This window comes from Oncorhynchus nerka, linkage group LG14 (genome assembly GCF_034236695.1).
Source record: "Oncorhynchus nerka isolate Pitt River linkage group LG14, Oner_Uvic_2.0, whole genome shotgun sequence".
NCBI lineage: Eukaryota > Metazoa > Chordata > Actinopteri > Salmoniformes > Salmonidae > Oncorhynchus > Oncorhynchus nerka.
In genome coordinates, this window is record NC_088409.1 from 99,033,688 (window position 1) to 99,048,687 (window position 15,000).

Sequence of the window (15,000 nt, forward strand, 5' to 3'; positions counted from 1 at the left end):
GACCCAGTCAGGGTGGGGGACCCAGTGGGGTGGTGGGGGGGACCCAGTCAGGGAGGTGGGGTGGTGGGGGACCCAGTCAGGGAGGTGGGGTGGTGGGGAAGGGGGACCCAGTCAGGAGGTGGGGTGGTGGGGGACCCAGTCAGGGAGGTGGGGTGGTGGGGACTCAGTCAGGGAGGTGGGGTGGTGGGGACCCAGTCAGGGAGGTGGGGTGGTGGGGAGGGGGACCCAGTCAGGGAGGTGGGGTGGTGGGGGACCCAGTCAGGGAGGTGGGGTGGTGGGGGACCCAGTCAGGGAGGTGGGGACTCAGTCAGGAGGTGGGGTGGTGGGGGACCCAGTCAGGGAGGTGGGGTGGTGGGGGACTCAGTCAGGGAGGTGGGGTGGTGGGGACCCAGTCAGGGAGGTGGGGTGGTGGGGGGAGGGGGACCCAGTCAGGGAGGTGGGGTGGTGGGGGACCCAGTCAGGAGGTGGGGTGGTGGGGGACTCAGTCAGGGAGGTGGGGTGGTGGGGGACCCAGTCAGGGAGGTGGGGGGACTCAGTCAGGGAGGTGGGGTGGTGGGGGACCCAGTCAGGGAGGTGGGGGACTCAGTCAGGGAGGTGGGGTGGTGGGGACCCAGTCAGGGAGGTGGGGTGGTGGGGGACCCAGTCAGGGAGGTGGGGGACTCAGGGAGGTGGGGTGGTGGGGGACCCAGTCAGGAGGTGGGGGGACCCAGTCAGGGAGGTGGGGGACTCAGTCAGGGAGGTGGGGTGGTGGGGGACCCAGTCAGGGAGGTGGGGGACTGTCAGGGAGGTGGGGTGGGGGGACCCAGTCAGGGAGGTGGGGTGGTAAGGGACCCAGTCAGGGAGGTGGGGTGGTGGGGGACCCAGTCAGGAGGTGGGGGACTCAGTCAGGGAGGTGGGGTGGTGGGGGACCCAGTCAGGGAGGTGGGGGACTCAGTCAGGGAGGTGGGGTGGTGGGGACCCAGTCAGGGAGGTGGGGTGGTGGGGGGAGGGGGACCCAGTCAGGGAGGTGGGGTGGTGGGGACCCAGTCAGGGAGGTGGGGTGGTGGGGGACCCAGTCAGGAGGTGGGGTGGTGGGGGACCCAGTCAGGGAGGTGGGGGACTCAGTCAGGGAGGTGGGGTGGTGGGGGACCCAGTCAGGGAGGTGGGGGACTCAGTCAGGGAGGTGGGGTGGTGGGGGACCCAGTCAGGGGAGGTGGGGGTGGGGGACCCAGTCAGGGAGGTGGGGGACTCAGTCAGGAGGTGGGGTGGTGGGGGACCCAGTCAGGGAGGTGGGGGGGGGACCCAGTCAGGGAGGTGGGGGACTCAGTCAGGGAGGTGGGGTGGTGGGGGACCCAGTCAGGGAGGTGGGGGACTCCAGTCAGGGAGGTGGGGTGGTGGGGGACCCAGTCAGGGAGGTGGGGTGGTGGGGACCCAGTCAGGGAGGTGGGGTGGTGGGGGACCCAGTCAGGGAGGTGGGGGACCCAGTCAGGGAGGTGGGGTGGTGGGGGGACCCAGTCAGGGAGGTGGGGGACCCAGTCAGGAGGTGGGGTGGTGAGGGACCCAGTCAGGGAGGTGGGGTGGTGGGGGACCCAGTCAGGAGGGTGGTGGGGACTCAGTCAGGAGGTGGGGTGGTGGGGGACCCAGTCAGGAGGTGGGGTGGTGAGGGACCCAGTCAGGAGGTGGGGTGGTGGGGGACCCAGTCAGGGAGGTGGGGGTGGTGGGGGACCCAGTCAGGAGGTGGGGTGGTGAGGGACCCAGTCAGGGAGGTGGGGTGGTGGGGGACCCAGTCAGGGAGGTGGGGTGGTGGGGACCCAGTCAGGGAGGTGGGGGACCCAGTCAGGGAGGTGGGGGACCCAGTCAGGAGGTGGGGTGGTGGGGGACCCAGTCATGGAGGTGGGGGACCCAGTCAGGTTGGTGGGGGACCCAGTCAGGGTGGTGGGGGACCCAGTCAGGGAGGTGGGGGACCCAGTGGGGTGGTGGGGGACCCAGTGGGGTGGTGGGGGACCCAGTCAGGGCAGAAAGAGACAGAGGAAGTTGCGTGTGACTCATCAGAGCAGGTTTGCTGGTGGTGCTCATCACTTCATGTTAATGTTGTTAGTTGTTTGACAGGACACTCACAGCTAGGGAATGGGCTGACACAAACACAACTATTCAGTCAGTCAATAGGCCCGTAAAGAGATATGGCTTTGAGTCTGTATCCAACTGACACGGCCATTTGCAGTCAGTCAGTCAGTCACCCAGCCACAACACAGCCAGCCAGCCAGCCAGCCAGCCAGCCAGCCAGTCAGACACAGCACATTGCCAGACATTCCCTTGGTTCTGCTTCTTCAAATACAACCCCAGACCCACAAGAACCCCACCCTGTCCCAGACCCAACCAACTCCCCCACAGAAATGTCCCCTTCTCTCCCCTTCTCTTCAGACTGCTGGGATCTGTCTGTGGGTCTCTGACCAAGGCCTTGTGCCTCCACTCACTGTCAGAGCTCAACCTAGACTGCTATATATTTAGGAAATAGTGTCAGGAGTTTTTCCTGCCCAGACCCACTAGTGCTCACCTCCAGCACCAGCATCACCCCTGCCCAGACCAACTAGCCCTCCATCTCCAGCACCAGCATCACCCCTGTCCAGACCCACTAGCCCTCACCTCCAGCACCACCCCTGTCCAGGCCCACTAGCCCTCACCTCCAGCACCAGCATCACCCCTGTCCAGACCCACTAGCCCTCACCTCCAGCACCAGCATCACCCCTGTCCAGACCCACTAGCCCTCACCTCCAGCACCAGCATCACCCCTGTCCAGACCCACTAGCCCTCACCTCCAGCACCAGCATCACCCCTGTCCAGACCCACTAGCCCTCACCTCCAGCATCAGCATCACCCCTGTCCAGACCCACTAGCCCTCACCTCCAGCATCAGCATCATCCCTGTCCAGACCCACTAGCCCTCACCTCCAGCATCAGCATCACCCCTGTCCAGACCCACTAATATTGTCACCTCCAGCATCAGCATCACCCCTGTCCAGACCCACTAGCCCTCACCTCCAGCATCAGCATCACCCCTGTCCAGACCCACTAGCCCTCACCTCCAGCACCAGCATCACCCCTGTCCAGACCCACTAGCCCTCACCTCCAGCACCAGCATCACCCCTGTCCAGACCCACTCGCCGTCACCTCCACCTCCAGCACCAGCACCACTTTACGCCACATGGCTTCAAACTAGAAGCACAAGCATTTCGCTGCACTCGCATTAACATCTGCTGACCATGTGTATGTGACCAATAACATCTGCTGACCATGACCATGTGACAAATAAAATTTGATTTTGATATGATTTTAACCATTTTGTTTCTCTCCGAAGCACTTTACATTTTTAGATAATAAAGAATTTGACCTTTCCATCACGTTAATGATTGAGGATTGGTTGATTTCCATTTTATTTATTTATTACATAAAATTTAAAAAAGATTGATAGAAAAGTATCGTCCAACCTATCAGGTATCATCTCACTGCAACCTCATATGAAATAATATTGTCCAACCCATCGGGTATCTCACTGCAACCTCATATGAAATAATATTGTCCAACCCATTGGGTATCTCACTGCAACCTCATATGAAATAATATTGTCCAACCCATCGGGTATCTCACTGCAACCTCATATGAAATAATATTGTCCAACCCATCGGGTATCTCACTGCAACCTCATATGAAATAATATTGTCCAACCCATCGGGTATCTCACTGCAACCTCATATGAAATAATATTGTCCAACCCATCGGGTATCTCACTGCAACCTCATATGAAATAATATTGTCCAACCCATCGGGTATCTCACTGCAACCTCATATGAAATAATATTGTCCAACCCATCGGGTATCTCACTGCAACCTCATATGAAATAATATTGTCCAACCCATCGGGTATCTCACTGCAACCTCATATGAAATAATATTGTCCAACCCATCGGGTATCTCACTGCAACCTCATATGAAATAATATTGTCCAACCCATTGGGTATCTCACTGCAACCTCATATGAAATAATATTGTCCAACCCATTGGGTATCTCACTGCAACCTCATATGCCATATCTTGAAATATGGAGACAGACAAATTAAAAGTTTACATTGTAATACTTCTGACAGCAGTCTTCCTAACTCTGTCCGTAACGTTTGGACTTCACAACATTTCCCAGAAAGCCTGAATTATTAAGTCATCAGTAGTTTTACACTTTAGACTTGACTCTGCCGTTGTGCTGTAGAATTTGTCAATGTTGTTTCTTGTATAATACATCCTATAGGTTACTTTATACTGGATTAAATGTACGTTTTTCATTAACTGTAATCTTTTTAGTTAAGTTCCGTCAATCCCTCCATCGTGTGCCAATATCAATTGTATTCAAGTCTTGGTTTCAATAGTTTATATATATTTTTTTCTAAGAGATTGTCAGTGGGATATGCTCTCTGCAAGGTTTTGCATAGCTAACCTATCATACAGTATGAGTATCGTTTTCTGACTCAAATAAGACTCCCTCAAGGCTGCTCTAACGTCCAAATAATCAACATGTTGTGATATAACTATTTAAAAAAAATGTTTTAAAGTTGCATGTATTTCAAAATATCTACTTTGGGTCAATCTAAAATAGCTTGTTTAAAGTTGTCATGGAAAAAAACCATGTATTTCCTATTCACAAATCATTTACGGTTCTCAAGCTCACGTCGATGTTCTGACATCAAATAGACTGTTGTAATCGCGGCGCGAGTCTAAAGTCGATGGGCTACTAATATACCTTGAACGTGACTCATATTGAACTTATGAGTCGCGTCTCCAGTCACGGATACCGGGCCTACGGATGAACAGCAGCTCTGAGAGGAAGAGACAGAAGGCTGCTGTCAGGGGTTGAGATGTGCTGACCAAAGGGAATCGGAGATATTGGGGAAGGAAAGAGAGAAAGAGAAGGGGTTGGTGTGTTGCAACCGCGTGATGTTCTGTTCATTCACCCACACAGTCAGTGGTCAGCCCTCCATCCCTCCTCCTCCCTCCCTCCCTCCCTCCTCCTCCATCCCTCCTTCCTCCTCCCTCCCCCTCCCTCCCTTCTCACGTTCCTTCGCTCCCTCCTCCTCCCTCCCTCCCTCCTCCTCCATCCCTCCTTCCTCCTCCCTCCCCCGCCCTCCCTTCTCACGTTCCTTCGCTCCCTCCCTCCTCCCCTCCCTCCCCTCCCTCCCTCCCTCCTCCTCACTCCCTCCTCCCTCCCTCCCTCCTTCCTCCTCCCTCCTCCCTCACGTTCCTTCGCTCCCCTCCTCCCTCCCTCCCTCCCTCCCTCCCTCCCTCCTCCCTCCCTCCCTCCCTCCCTCCCTCCCTCCTCCCTCCCTCCTCCCTTCCCCCTCCCTCCCTCCCTCCCTCCCTCCCTCCCTCCCTCCTCACGTTCCTTCGCTCCCTCCTCCTCCCTCCCTCCCTCCCTCCCTCCCCTCTCTCCCTCCGCTCCCTCCCTCTCTCATAGCTCTCACCCCCTGTCCTCTTTCTGGCGTTACACGGACCACAACAATGAAGGCATGGTCCTCTCCGAACAACACAACACACTGTGTGGCTTAGTTATCATAGGAACAACTTAGGAACAACTTAGGAACATGGAACAACTTAGGAGCAACTTAGGAACATGGGAACAACTTAGGAACATAGGAACAACTTAGGAACATGGGAACAACTTAGGAACATGGGAACAACTTAGGAACAACTTAGGAACATGGAACAACTTAGGAACATGGAGCAACTTAGGAACATGGGAACAACTTAGGAACATGGAACAACTTAGGAACATGGGAACAACTTAGGAACATGGGAGCAACTTAGGAACATGGGAACAACTTAGGAACATGGGAACAACTTAGGAACATGGAGCAACTTAGGAACATGGGAACAACTTAGGAACATGGAGCAACTTAGGAACATGGGAACAACTTAGGAACATGGGAACAACTTAGGAACAACTTAGGAACAACTTAGGAACATGGAGCAACTTAGGAACATGGGAGCAACTTAGGAACAAATTAGGAACAACTTAGGAACATGGAACAACTTAGGAACAACTTAGGAACAACTTAGGAACAACTTAGGAACAACTTAGGAACATGGAACAACTTAGGAACAACTTAGGAACAACTTAGGGACAACTTAGGAACATGGGAACAACTTAGGAACAACTTAGGAACATGGAACAACTTAGGAGCAACTTAGGAGCAACTTAGGAACAACTTAGGAACATGGGAACAACTTAGGAACATGGAGCAACTTAGGAACATGGGAACAACTTAGGAACATGGAACAACTTAGGAACAACTTAGGAACAACTTAGGAACATGGGAACAACTTAGGAACAACTTAGGAACATGGAACAACTTAGGAACATGGGAACAACTTAGGAACATGGGAACAACTTAGGAACAACTTAGGAACATGGGAACAACTTAGGAACATGGAGCAACTTAGGAACAACATAGGAACAACTTAGGAACAACTTAGGAACATGGGAGCAACTTAGGAACATGGGAACAACTTAGGAACAACTTAGGAACATGGGAACAACTTAGGAACATGGGAACAACTTAGGAACAACTTAGGAACATGGGAACAACTTAGGAACATGGGAACAACTTAGGAACAACTTAGGAACATAGGAACAACTTAGGAACATGGAGCAACTTAGGAACAACTTAGGAACAACTTAGGAACATGGGAACAACTTAGGAACATGGAGCAACTTAGGAACAACTTAGGAACATGGGAACAACTTAGGAACATGGGAACAACTTAGGAACAACTTAGGAACAACTTAGGAACAACTTAGGAACAACTTAGGAACATGGAACAACTTAGGAACAACTTAGGAACAACTTAGGAACAACTTAGGAACATGGAACAACTTAGGAACATGGGACAACTTAGGAACATGGAACAACTTAGGAGCAACTTAGGAACAACTTAGGAACAACTTAGGAACATGGAACAACTTAGGAACAACTTAGGAACAACTTAGAACAACTTAGGAACATGGAACAACTTAGGAACATGGGAACAACTTAGGAACAACTTAGGGAACAACTTAGGAACAACTTAGGAACATGGAACAACTTAGGAACAACTTAGGAGCAACTTAGGAACAACTTAGGAACATGGGAACAACTTAGGAACATGGAACAACTTAGGGGAACAACTTAGGAACATGGAACAACTTAGGAACAACTTAGGAACAACTTAGGAACATGGGAACAACTTAGGAACATGGAACAACTTAGAACAAACAACTTAGGAACATGGGAACAACTTAGGAACAACTTAGGAACATGGGAACAACTTAGGAACATGGAGCAACTTAGGAACAACATAGGAACAACTTAGGAACAACTTAGGAACATGGGAGCAACTTAGGAACATGGGAACAACTTAGGAACAACTTAGGAACATGGGAACAACTTAGGAACATGGGAACAACTTAGGAACAACTTAGGAACATGGGAACAACTTAGGAACATGGGAACAACTTAGGAACAACTTAGGAACATAGGAACAACTTAGGAACATGGAGCAACTTAGGAACAACTTAGGAACAACTTAGGAACATGGGAACAACTTAGGAACATGGAGCAACTTAGGAACAACTTAGGAACATGGGAACAACTTAGGAACATGGGAACAACTTAGGAACATGGAACAACTTAGGAACATGGGAACAACTTAGGAACAACTTAGGAACATGGGAACAACTTAGGAACATGGAGCAACTTAGGAACAACATAAGAACAACTTAGGAACAACTTAGGAACATGGGAGCAACTTAGGAACATGGGAACAACTTAGGAACAACTTAGGAACATGGGAACAACTTAGGAACATGGGAACAACTTAGGAACAACTTAGGAACATGGGAACAACTTAGGAACATGGGAACAACTTAGGAACAACTTAGGAACAACTTAGGAACATGGAGCAACTTAGGAACAACTTAGGAACATGGGAACAACTTAGGAACATGGGAACAACTTAGGAACATGGGAACAACTTAGGAACAACTTAGGAACATAGGAACAACTTAGGAACATGGGAACAACTTAGGAACAACTTAAGAACATAGGAACAACTTAGGAACATGGAGCAACTTAGGAACAACTTAGGAACATGGGAACAACTTAGGAACATGGGAACAACTTAGGAACATGGAGCAACTTAGGAACAACTTAGGAACATGGGAACAACTTAGGAACATGGGAACAACTTAGGAACATGGGAGCAACTTAGGAACATGGGAGCAACTTAGGAACATGGGAACAACTTAGGAACATGGGAACAACTTAGGAACATGGCAACAAAAAATAGGGCTTGTGTCCCACATTGAAGGAAAGTGTTTTAGTTGTTTTAGTTGTGGTAGTTGTGGTAGTGTGTTGTAGTTGTGGTAGTGTGTTTTAGTTGTGGTAGTGTGTTTTAGTTGTTTTAGTTGTGGTAGTGTGTTTTAGTTGTTGTAGTTGTGGTAGTGTGTTGTAGTTGTGGTAGTGTGTTTTAGTTGTGGTAGTGTGGTAGTGTGTTGTAGTTGTGGTAGTTGTGGTAGTGTGTTGTAGTTGTGGTAGTGTGTTGTAGTTGTTGTAGTGTGTTGTAGTTGTGGTAGTGTGTTGTAGTTGTGGTAGTGTGTTTTAGTTGTTGTAGTTGTGGTAGTGTGTTGTAGTTGTGGTAGTGTGTTTTAGTTGTTGTAGTTGTGGTAGTGTGTTGTAGTTGTGGTAGTGTGTTTTTGTTGTAGTTGTGGTAGTGTGGTAGTGTGTTGTAGTTGTGGTAGTTGTGGTAGTGTGTTGTAGTTGTGGTAGTGTGTTGTAGTTGTGGTAGTGTGTTGTAGTTGTGGTAGTGTGTTGTAGTTGTGGTAGTGTGTTTTAGTTGTGGTAGTGTGTTGTAGTTGTGGTAGTGTGTTGTAGTTGTGGTAGTGTGTTTTAGTTGTGGTAGTGTGTTGTAGTTGTGGTAGTGTGTTGTAGTTGTGGTAGTGTGTTGTAGTTGTGGTAGTGTGTTGTAGTTGTGGTAGTGTGTTGTAGTTGTGGTAGTGTGTTGTAGTTGTGGTAGTGTGTTGTAGTTGTGGTAGTGTGTTGTAGTTGTGGTAGTGTGTTTTAGTTGTGGTAGTGTGTTGTAGTTGTGGTAGTGTGTTGTAGTTGTGGTAGTGTGTTGTTTGTGGTAGTGTGTTGTAGTTGTGGTAGTGTGTTGTAGTTGTGGTAGTGTGTTGTAGTTGTGGTAGTGTGTTGTAGTTGTGGTAGTGTGTTGTAGTTGTGGTAGTGTGTTGTAGTTGTGGTAGTGTGTTTTAGTTGTGGTAGGTAGTGTGTTGTAGTTGTGGTAGTGTGTTGTAGTTGTGGTAGTGTGTTGTTTGTGGTAGTGTGTTGTAGTTGTGGTAGTGTGTTGTAGTTGTGGTAGTGTGTTTTGTGGTAGTGTGTTTAGTTGTGGTAGTGTGTTTTAGTTGTGGTAGTGTGTTGTAGTTGTGGTAGTGTGTTGTAGTTGTGGTAGTGTGTTTTAGTTGTGTAGTTGTGTGTGTGTTTTAGTTGTGGTAGTGTGTTGTAGTTGTGGTAGTGTGTTGTAGTTGTGGTAGTGTGTTTTAGTTGTTGTTGTGGTAGTGTGTTGTAGTTGTGGTAGTGTGTTGTAGTTGTGGTAGTGTGGTAGTGTGTTGTAGTTGTGGTAGTGTGTTGTAGTTGTGGTAGTGTGTTGTAGTTGTTGTAGTTGTGTTGTAGTTGTTGTAGTGTGTTGTAGTTGTGGTAGTGTGTTGTAGTTGTGTAGTGTGTTGTAGTTGTGGTAGTGTGTTTTAGTTGTGGTAGTGTGTTGTAGTTGTGGTAGTGTGTTTGTAGTTGTGGTAGTGTGTTGTAGTTGTGGTAGTGTGTTGTAGTTGTGGTAGTGTGTTGTAGTTGTGGTAGTGTGTTGTAGTTGTGGTAGTGTGTTGTAGTTGTGGTAGTGTGTTGTAGTTGTGGTAGTGTGTTGTAGTTGTGGTAGTGTGTTGTAGTTGTGGTAGTGTGTTTGTAGTTGTGGTAGTGTGTTGTAGTTGTGGTAGTGTGTTGTAGTTGTGGTAGTGTGTTGTAGTTGTGGTAGTGTGTTGTAGTTGTGTGTTGTAGTGTGTTGTTGTTAGTTGTGGTAGTGTGTTTAGTTGTGGTAGTGTGTTTTAGTTGTGGTAGTGTGTTGTAGTTGTGGTAGTTGTTGTAGTTGTTGTAGTTGTGGTAGTGTGTTGTAGTTGTGGTAGTGTGTTGTAGTTGTTGTAGTTGTGGTAGTGTGTTGTAGTTGTGGTTTAGTGTGTTTTAGTTGTGGTAGTGTGTTGTAGTTGTGGTAGTGTGTTTTAGTTGTGGTAGTGTGTTGTAGTTGTGGTAGTGTGTTTGTTGTGGTAGTTGTGGTAGTGTGTTGTAGTTGTGGTAGTGTGTTTTAGTAGTTGTGGTAGTGTGTTGTAGTTGTGGTAGTGTGTTTTAGTTGTGGTAGTGTGTTTGTAGTTGTGGTAGTGTGTTGTAGTTGTGGTAGTGTGTTTTAGTTGTGGTAGTGTGTTGTAGTTGTGGTAGTGTGTTTTAGTTGTGGTAGTGTGTTTTAGTTGTGGTAGTGTGTTGTAGTTGTGTGTAGTGTGTTGTAGTTGTGGTAGTGTGTTGTAGTTGTGGTAGTGTGTTGTAGTTGTGGTAGTGTGTTGTAGTGTGTTGTAGTGTGTTGTAGTTGTGGTAGTGTGTTGTAGTTGTGGTAGTGTGTTGTAGTTGTGGTAGTGTGTTGTAGTTGTGGTAGTGTGTTGTAGTTGTGGTAGTGTGTTGTAGTTGTGGTAGTGTGTTGTTGTTGTGTTGTAGTGTGTTTTTTAGTTGTGGTAGTGTGTTGTAGTTGTGGTAGTGTGTTGTAGTTGTAGTGTGTTGTTTGGTAGTTGTTGTAGTTGTAGTGTGTTGTAGTTGTGGTAGTGTGTTGTAGTTGTGGTAGTGTGTTGTAGTTGTGGTAGTGTGTTTTAGTTGTGGTAGTGTGTTTTAGTAGTTGTGGTAGTGTGTTGTAGTTGTGGTAGTGTGTTGTAGTTGTGGTAGTGTGTTGTAGTGTGGTAGTGTGTTTTAGTGTGTTGTGTTGTGTAGTTGTTGTAGTGTGTTTTAGTTGTGGTAGTGTGTTTTAGTTGTGGTAGTGTGTTGTAGTTGTGTTGTAGTTGTGGTAGTGTGTTTTAGTTGTTGTAGTGTGTTGTAGTTGTGGTAGTGTGTTGTTGTGGTAGTGTGTTTTAGTTGTGGTAGTGTGTTGTAGTTGTGGTAGTGTGTTGTGTTGTTGTGGTAGTGTGTTGTAGTTGTGGTAGTGTGTTGTAGTTGTGGTAGTGTGTTGTAGTTGTGGTAGTGTGTTCTAGTTGTGGTAGTGTGTTGTAGTTGTGGTAGTGTGTTGTAGTTGTGGTAGTGTGTTTAGTTGTGGTAGTGTGTTAGTGTGTTGTAGTTGTGGTAGTGTGTTTTAGTTGTGGTAGTGTGTTGTAGTTGTGGTAGTGTGTTGTAGTTGTGGTAGTGTGTTTTAGTAGTGTGTTGTAGTTGTGGTAGTGTGTTGTAGTTGTGGTAGTGTGTTGTAGTTGTGGTAGTGTGTTGTAGTTGTGGTAGTGTGTTGTAGTTGTGGTAGTGTGTTGTAGTTGTGGTAGTGTGTTGTAGTTGTGGTAGTGTGTTGTAGTTGTGGTAGTGTGTTGTAGTTGTGGTAGTGTGTTGTAGTTGTGGTAGTGTGTTGTAGTTGTGGTAGTGTGTTTGTGTAGTTGTTGTAGTGTGTTTTAGTTGTGGTAGTGTGTTGTAGTTGTGGTAGTGTGTTGTAGTTGTGGTAGTGTGTTGTAGTGTGTTTGTAGTGTGTTGTAGTTGTGGTGTGTGTTTTAGTGTGTTGTGTTGTAGTTGTGGTAGTGTGTTGTAGTTGTGGTAGTGTGTTGTAGTTGTGGTAGTGTGTTTGTAGTTGTGGTAGTGTGTTTGTAGTTGTGGTAGTGTGTTGTAGTTGTGGTAGTGTGTTGTAGTTGTGGTAGTGTGTTGTAGTTGTGGTAGTGTGTTTTTAGTTGTGGTAGTGTGTTGTAGTTGTGGTAGTGTGTTGTAGTTGTGGTAGTTGTTGTAGTTGTTTTAGTTGTGGTAGTGTGTTGTAGTGTGTTGTAGTTGTGGTAGTGTGTTTTAGTTGTTGTAGTTGTGGTAGTTGTGTTTTAGTTGTTGTAGTTGTGGTAGTGTGTTGTAGTTGTGGTAGTGTGTTGTAGTTGTGGTAGTGTGTTGTAGTTGTGGTAGTGTGTTTTAGTTGTTGTAGTGTGTTGTAGTTGTTTTAGTGTGTTGGTAGTGTGTTGTAGTGTGTTGTAGTTGTGGTAGTGTGTTTTAGTTGTTGTAGTTGTGGTAGTGTGTTTTAGTTGTTGTAGTTGTGGTAGTGTGTTGTAGTTGTGGTAGTGTGTTGTAGTTGTGGTAGTGTGTTGTAGTTGTGGTAGTGTGTTGTAGTTGTGGTAGTGTGTTTTAGTTGTGGTAGTGTGTTGTAGTTGTGGTAGTGTGTTGTTGTGGTAGTGTGTTTAGTTGTGGTAGTGTGTTGTAGTGTGTTGTAGTTGTTGTAGTGTGTTGTAGTTGTTGTAGTGTGTTGTAGTGTGTTGTAGTTGTGGTAGTGTGTTGTAGTGTGTTGTAGTGTGTTGTAGTGTGGTAGTGTGTTGTAGTTGTGGTAGTGTGTTTTAGTTGTGGTAGTGTGTTTTAGTTGTTGTAGTTGTGGTAGTGTGTTGTAGTTGTGGTAGTGTGTTGTAGTTGTGGTAGTGTGTTGTAGTGTGGTAGTGTGTTGTAGTTGTGGTAGTGTGGTAGTGTGTTGTAGTTGTGGTTGTGTGTTGTGTGTTGTAGTTGTGGTAGTGTGTTGTAGTTGTGGTAGTGTGTTTTAGTTGTGGTAGTGTGTTGTAGTTGTGGTAGTGTGTTGTAGTTGTTGTAGTTGTGGTAGTGTGTTGTAGTTGTGGTAGTGTGTTGTAGTTGTGGTAGTGTGGTAGTGTGGTAGTGTGTTGTAGTTGTGGTAGTGTGTTTTAGTTGTGGTAGTGTGTTGTAGTTGTGGTAGTGTGTTGTAGTTGTGGTAGTGTGTTTTAGTTGTGGTAGTGTGTTGTAGTTGTGGTAGTGTGTTGTAGTTGTGGTAGTGTGTTGTAGTGTGTTGTGTTGTAGTGTGTAGTGTGTTGTAGTTGTGGTAGTGTGTTGTAGTTGTGGTAGTGTGTTGTAGTTGTGGTAGTGTGTTGTAGTTGTGGTAGTGTGTTGTAGTTGTGGTAGTGTGTTGTAGTTGTGGTAGTGTGTTGTAGTTGTTGTAGTTGTAGTGTGTTGTGTGTGTTGTTGTGTTGTGGTAGTGTGTTGTAGTTGTGGTAGTGTGGTTGTAGTGTGGTAGTGTGTTGTAGTTGTGGTAGTGTGTTGTAGTTGTGGTAGTGTGTTGTAGTTGTGGTAGTGTGTTGTAGTTGTGGTAGTGTGTTGTAGTTGTGGTAGTGTGTTGTAGTTGTGGTAGTGTGTTGTAGTTGTGGTAGTGTGTTGTAGTTGTTGTAGTGTGTTTTAGTTGTGGTAGTGTGTTGTAGTTGTGGTAGTGTGTTGTAGTTGTGGTAGTGTGTTGTAGTGTGTTGTAGTTGTGGTAGTGTGTTTTAGTGTGTTGTAGTTGTGGTAGTGTGTTGTAGTTGTGGTAGTGTGTTGTAGTTGTGGTAGTGTGTTTTAGTTGTGGTAGTGTGTTGTAGTTGTGGTAGTGTGTTGTAGTTGTGGTAGTGTGTTGTAGTTGTGGTAGTGTGTTGTAGTTGTGGTAGTGTGTTTTAGTTGTGGTAGTGTGTTGTAGTTGTGGTAGTGTGTTGTAGTTGTGGTAGTGTGTTGTAGTTGTTTTAGTTGTGGTAGTGTGTTGTAGTGTGTTGTAGTTGTGGTAGTGTGTTTTAGTTGTTGTAGTTGTGGTAGTGTGTTTTAGTTGTTGTAGTTGTGGTAGTGTGTTGTAGTTGTGGTAGTGTGTTGTAGTTGTGGTAGTGTGTTGTAGTTGTGGTAGTGTGTTTTAGTTGTTGTAGTGTGTTGTAGTTGTTTTAGTTGTGGTAGTGTGTTGTAGTGTGTTGTAGTTGTGGTAGTGTGTTTAGTTGTTGTAGTTGTTTTAGTGTGTTTTTTTAGTTGTTAGTGTGTTGTAGTTGTGGTAGTGTGTTGTAGTTGTGGTAGTGTGTTGTAGTTGTGGTAGTGTGTTGTAGTTGTGGTAGTGTGTTGTAGTTGTGGTAGTGTGTTTTAGTTGTGGTAGTGTGTTGTAGTTGTGGTAGTGTGTTGTTGTGGTAGTGTGTTTTAGTTGTGGTAGTGTGTTGTAGTGTGTTGTAGTTGTGGTAGTGTGTTGTAGTTGTGGTAGTGTGTTGTAGTTGTGGTAGTGTGTTGTAGTGTGTTGTAGTGTGTTGTAGTTGTGGTAGTGTGTTGTAGTTGTGGTAGTGTGTTTTAGTTGTGGTAGTGTGTTTTAGTTGTTGTAGTTGTGGTAGTGTGTTGTAGTTGTGGTAGTGTGTTGTAGTTGTGGTAGTGTGGTAGTGTGGTAGTGTGTTGTAGTTGTGGTAGTGTGGTAGTGTGTTGTAGTTGTGGTAGTGTGTTGTAGTTGTGGTAGTGTGTTGTAGTTGTGGTAGTGTGTTTTAGTTGTGGTAGTGTGTTGTAGTTGTGGTAGTGTGTTGTAGTTGTTGTAGTTGTGGTAGTGTGTTGTAGTTGTGGTAGTGTGTTGTAGTTGTGGTAGTGTGGTAGTGTGGTAGTGTGTTGTAGTTGTGGTAGTGTGTTTTAGTTGTGGTAGTGTGTTGTAGTTGTGGTAGTGTGTTGTAGTTGTGGTAGTGTGTTTTAGTTGTGGTAGTGTGTTGTAGTTGTGGTAGTGTGTTGTAGTTGTGGTAGTGTGTTGTAGTGTGTTGTAGTTGTGGTAGTGTGTTGTAGTTGTGGTAGTGTGTTGTAGTTGTGGTAGTGTGTTGTAGTTGTGGTAGTGTGTTGTAGTTGTGGTAGTGTGTTGTAGTTGTGGTAGTGTGTTGTAGTTGTGGTAGTGTGTTGTAGTTGTTGTAGTTGTGGTAGTGTGTTGTAGTTGTGGTAGTGTGTTGTAGTTGTGG

General features: G+C 46.5%; 1 protein-coding gene across 1 annotated transcript in view; it reads left to right on the forward strand.

Annotated features, from left to right (window-relative positions):
* The window catches only part of LOC115125282 (tyrosine-protein kinase receptor UFO), a 121,706-nt gene that overhangs the window by 15,613 nt on the left and 91,093 nt on the right, over nt 1–15,000 (forward strand). The gene's annotated exons all lie outside the window — the stretch shown is intronic.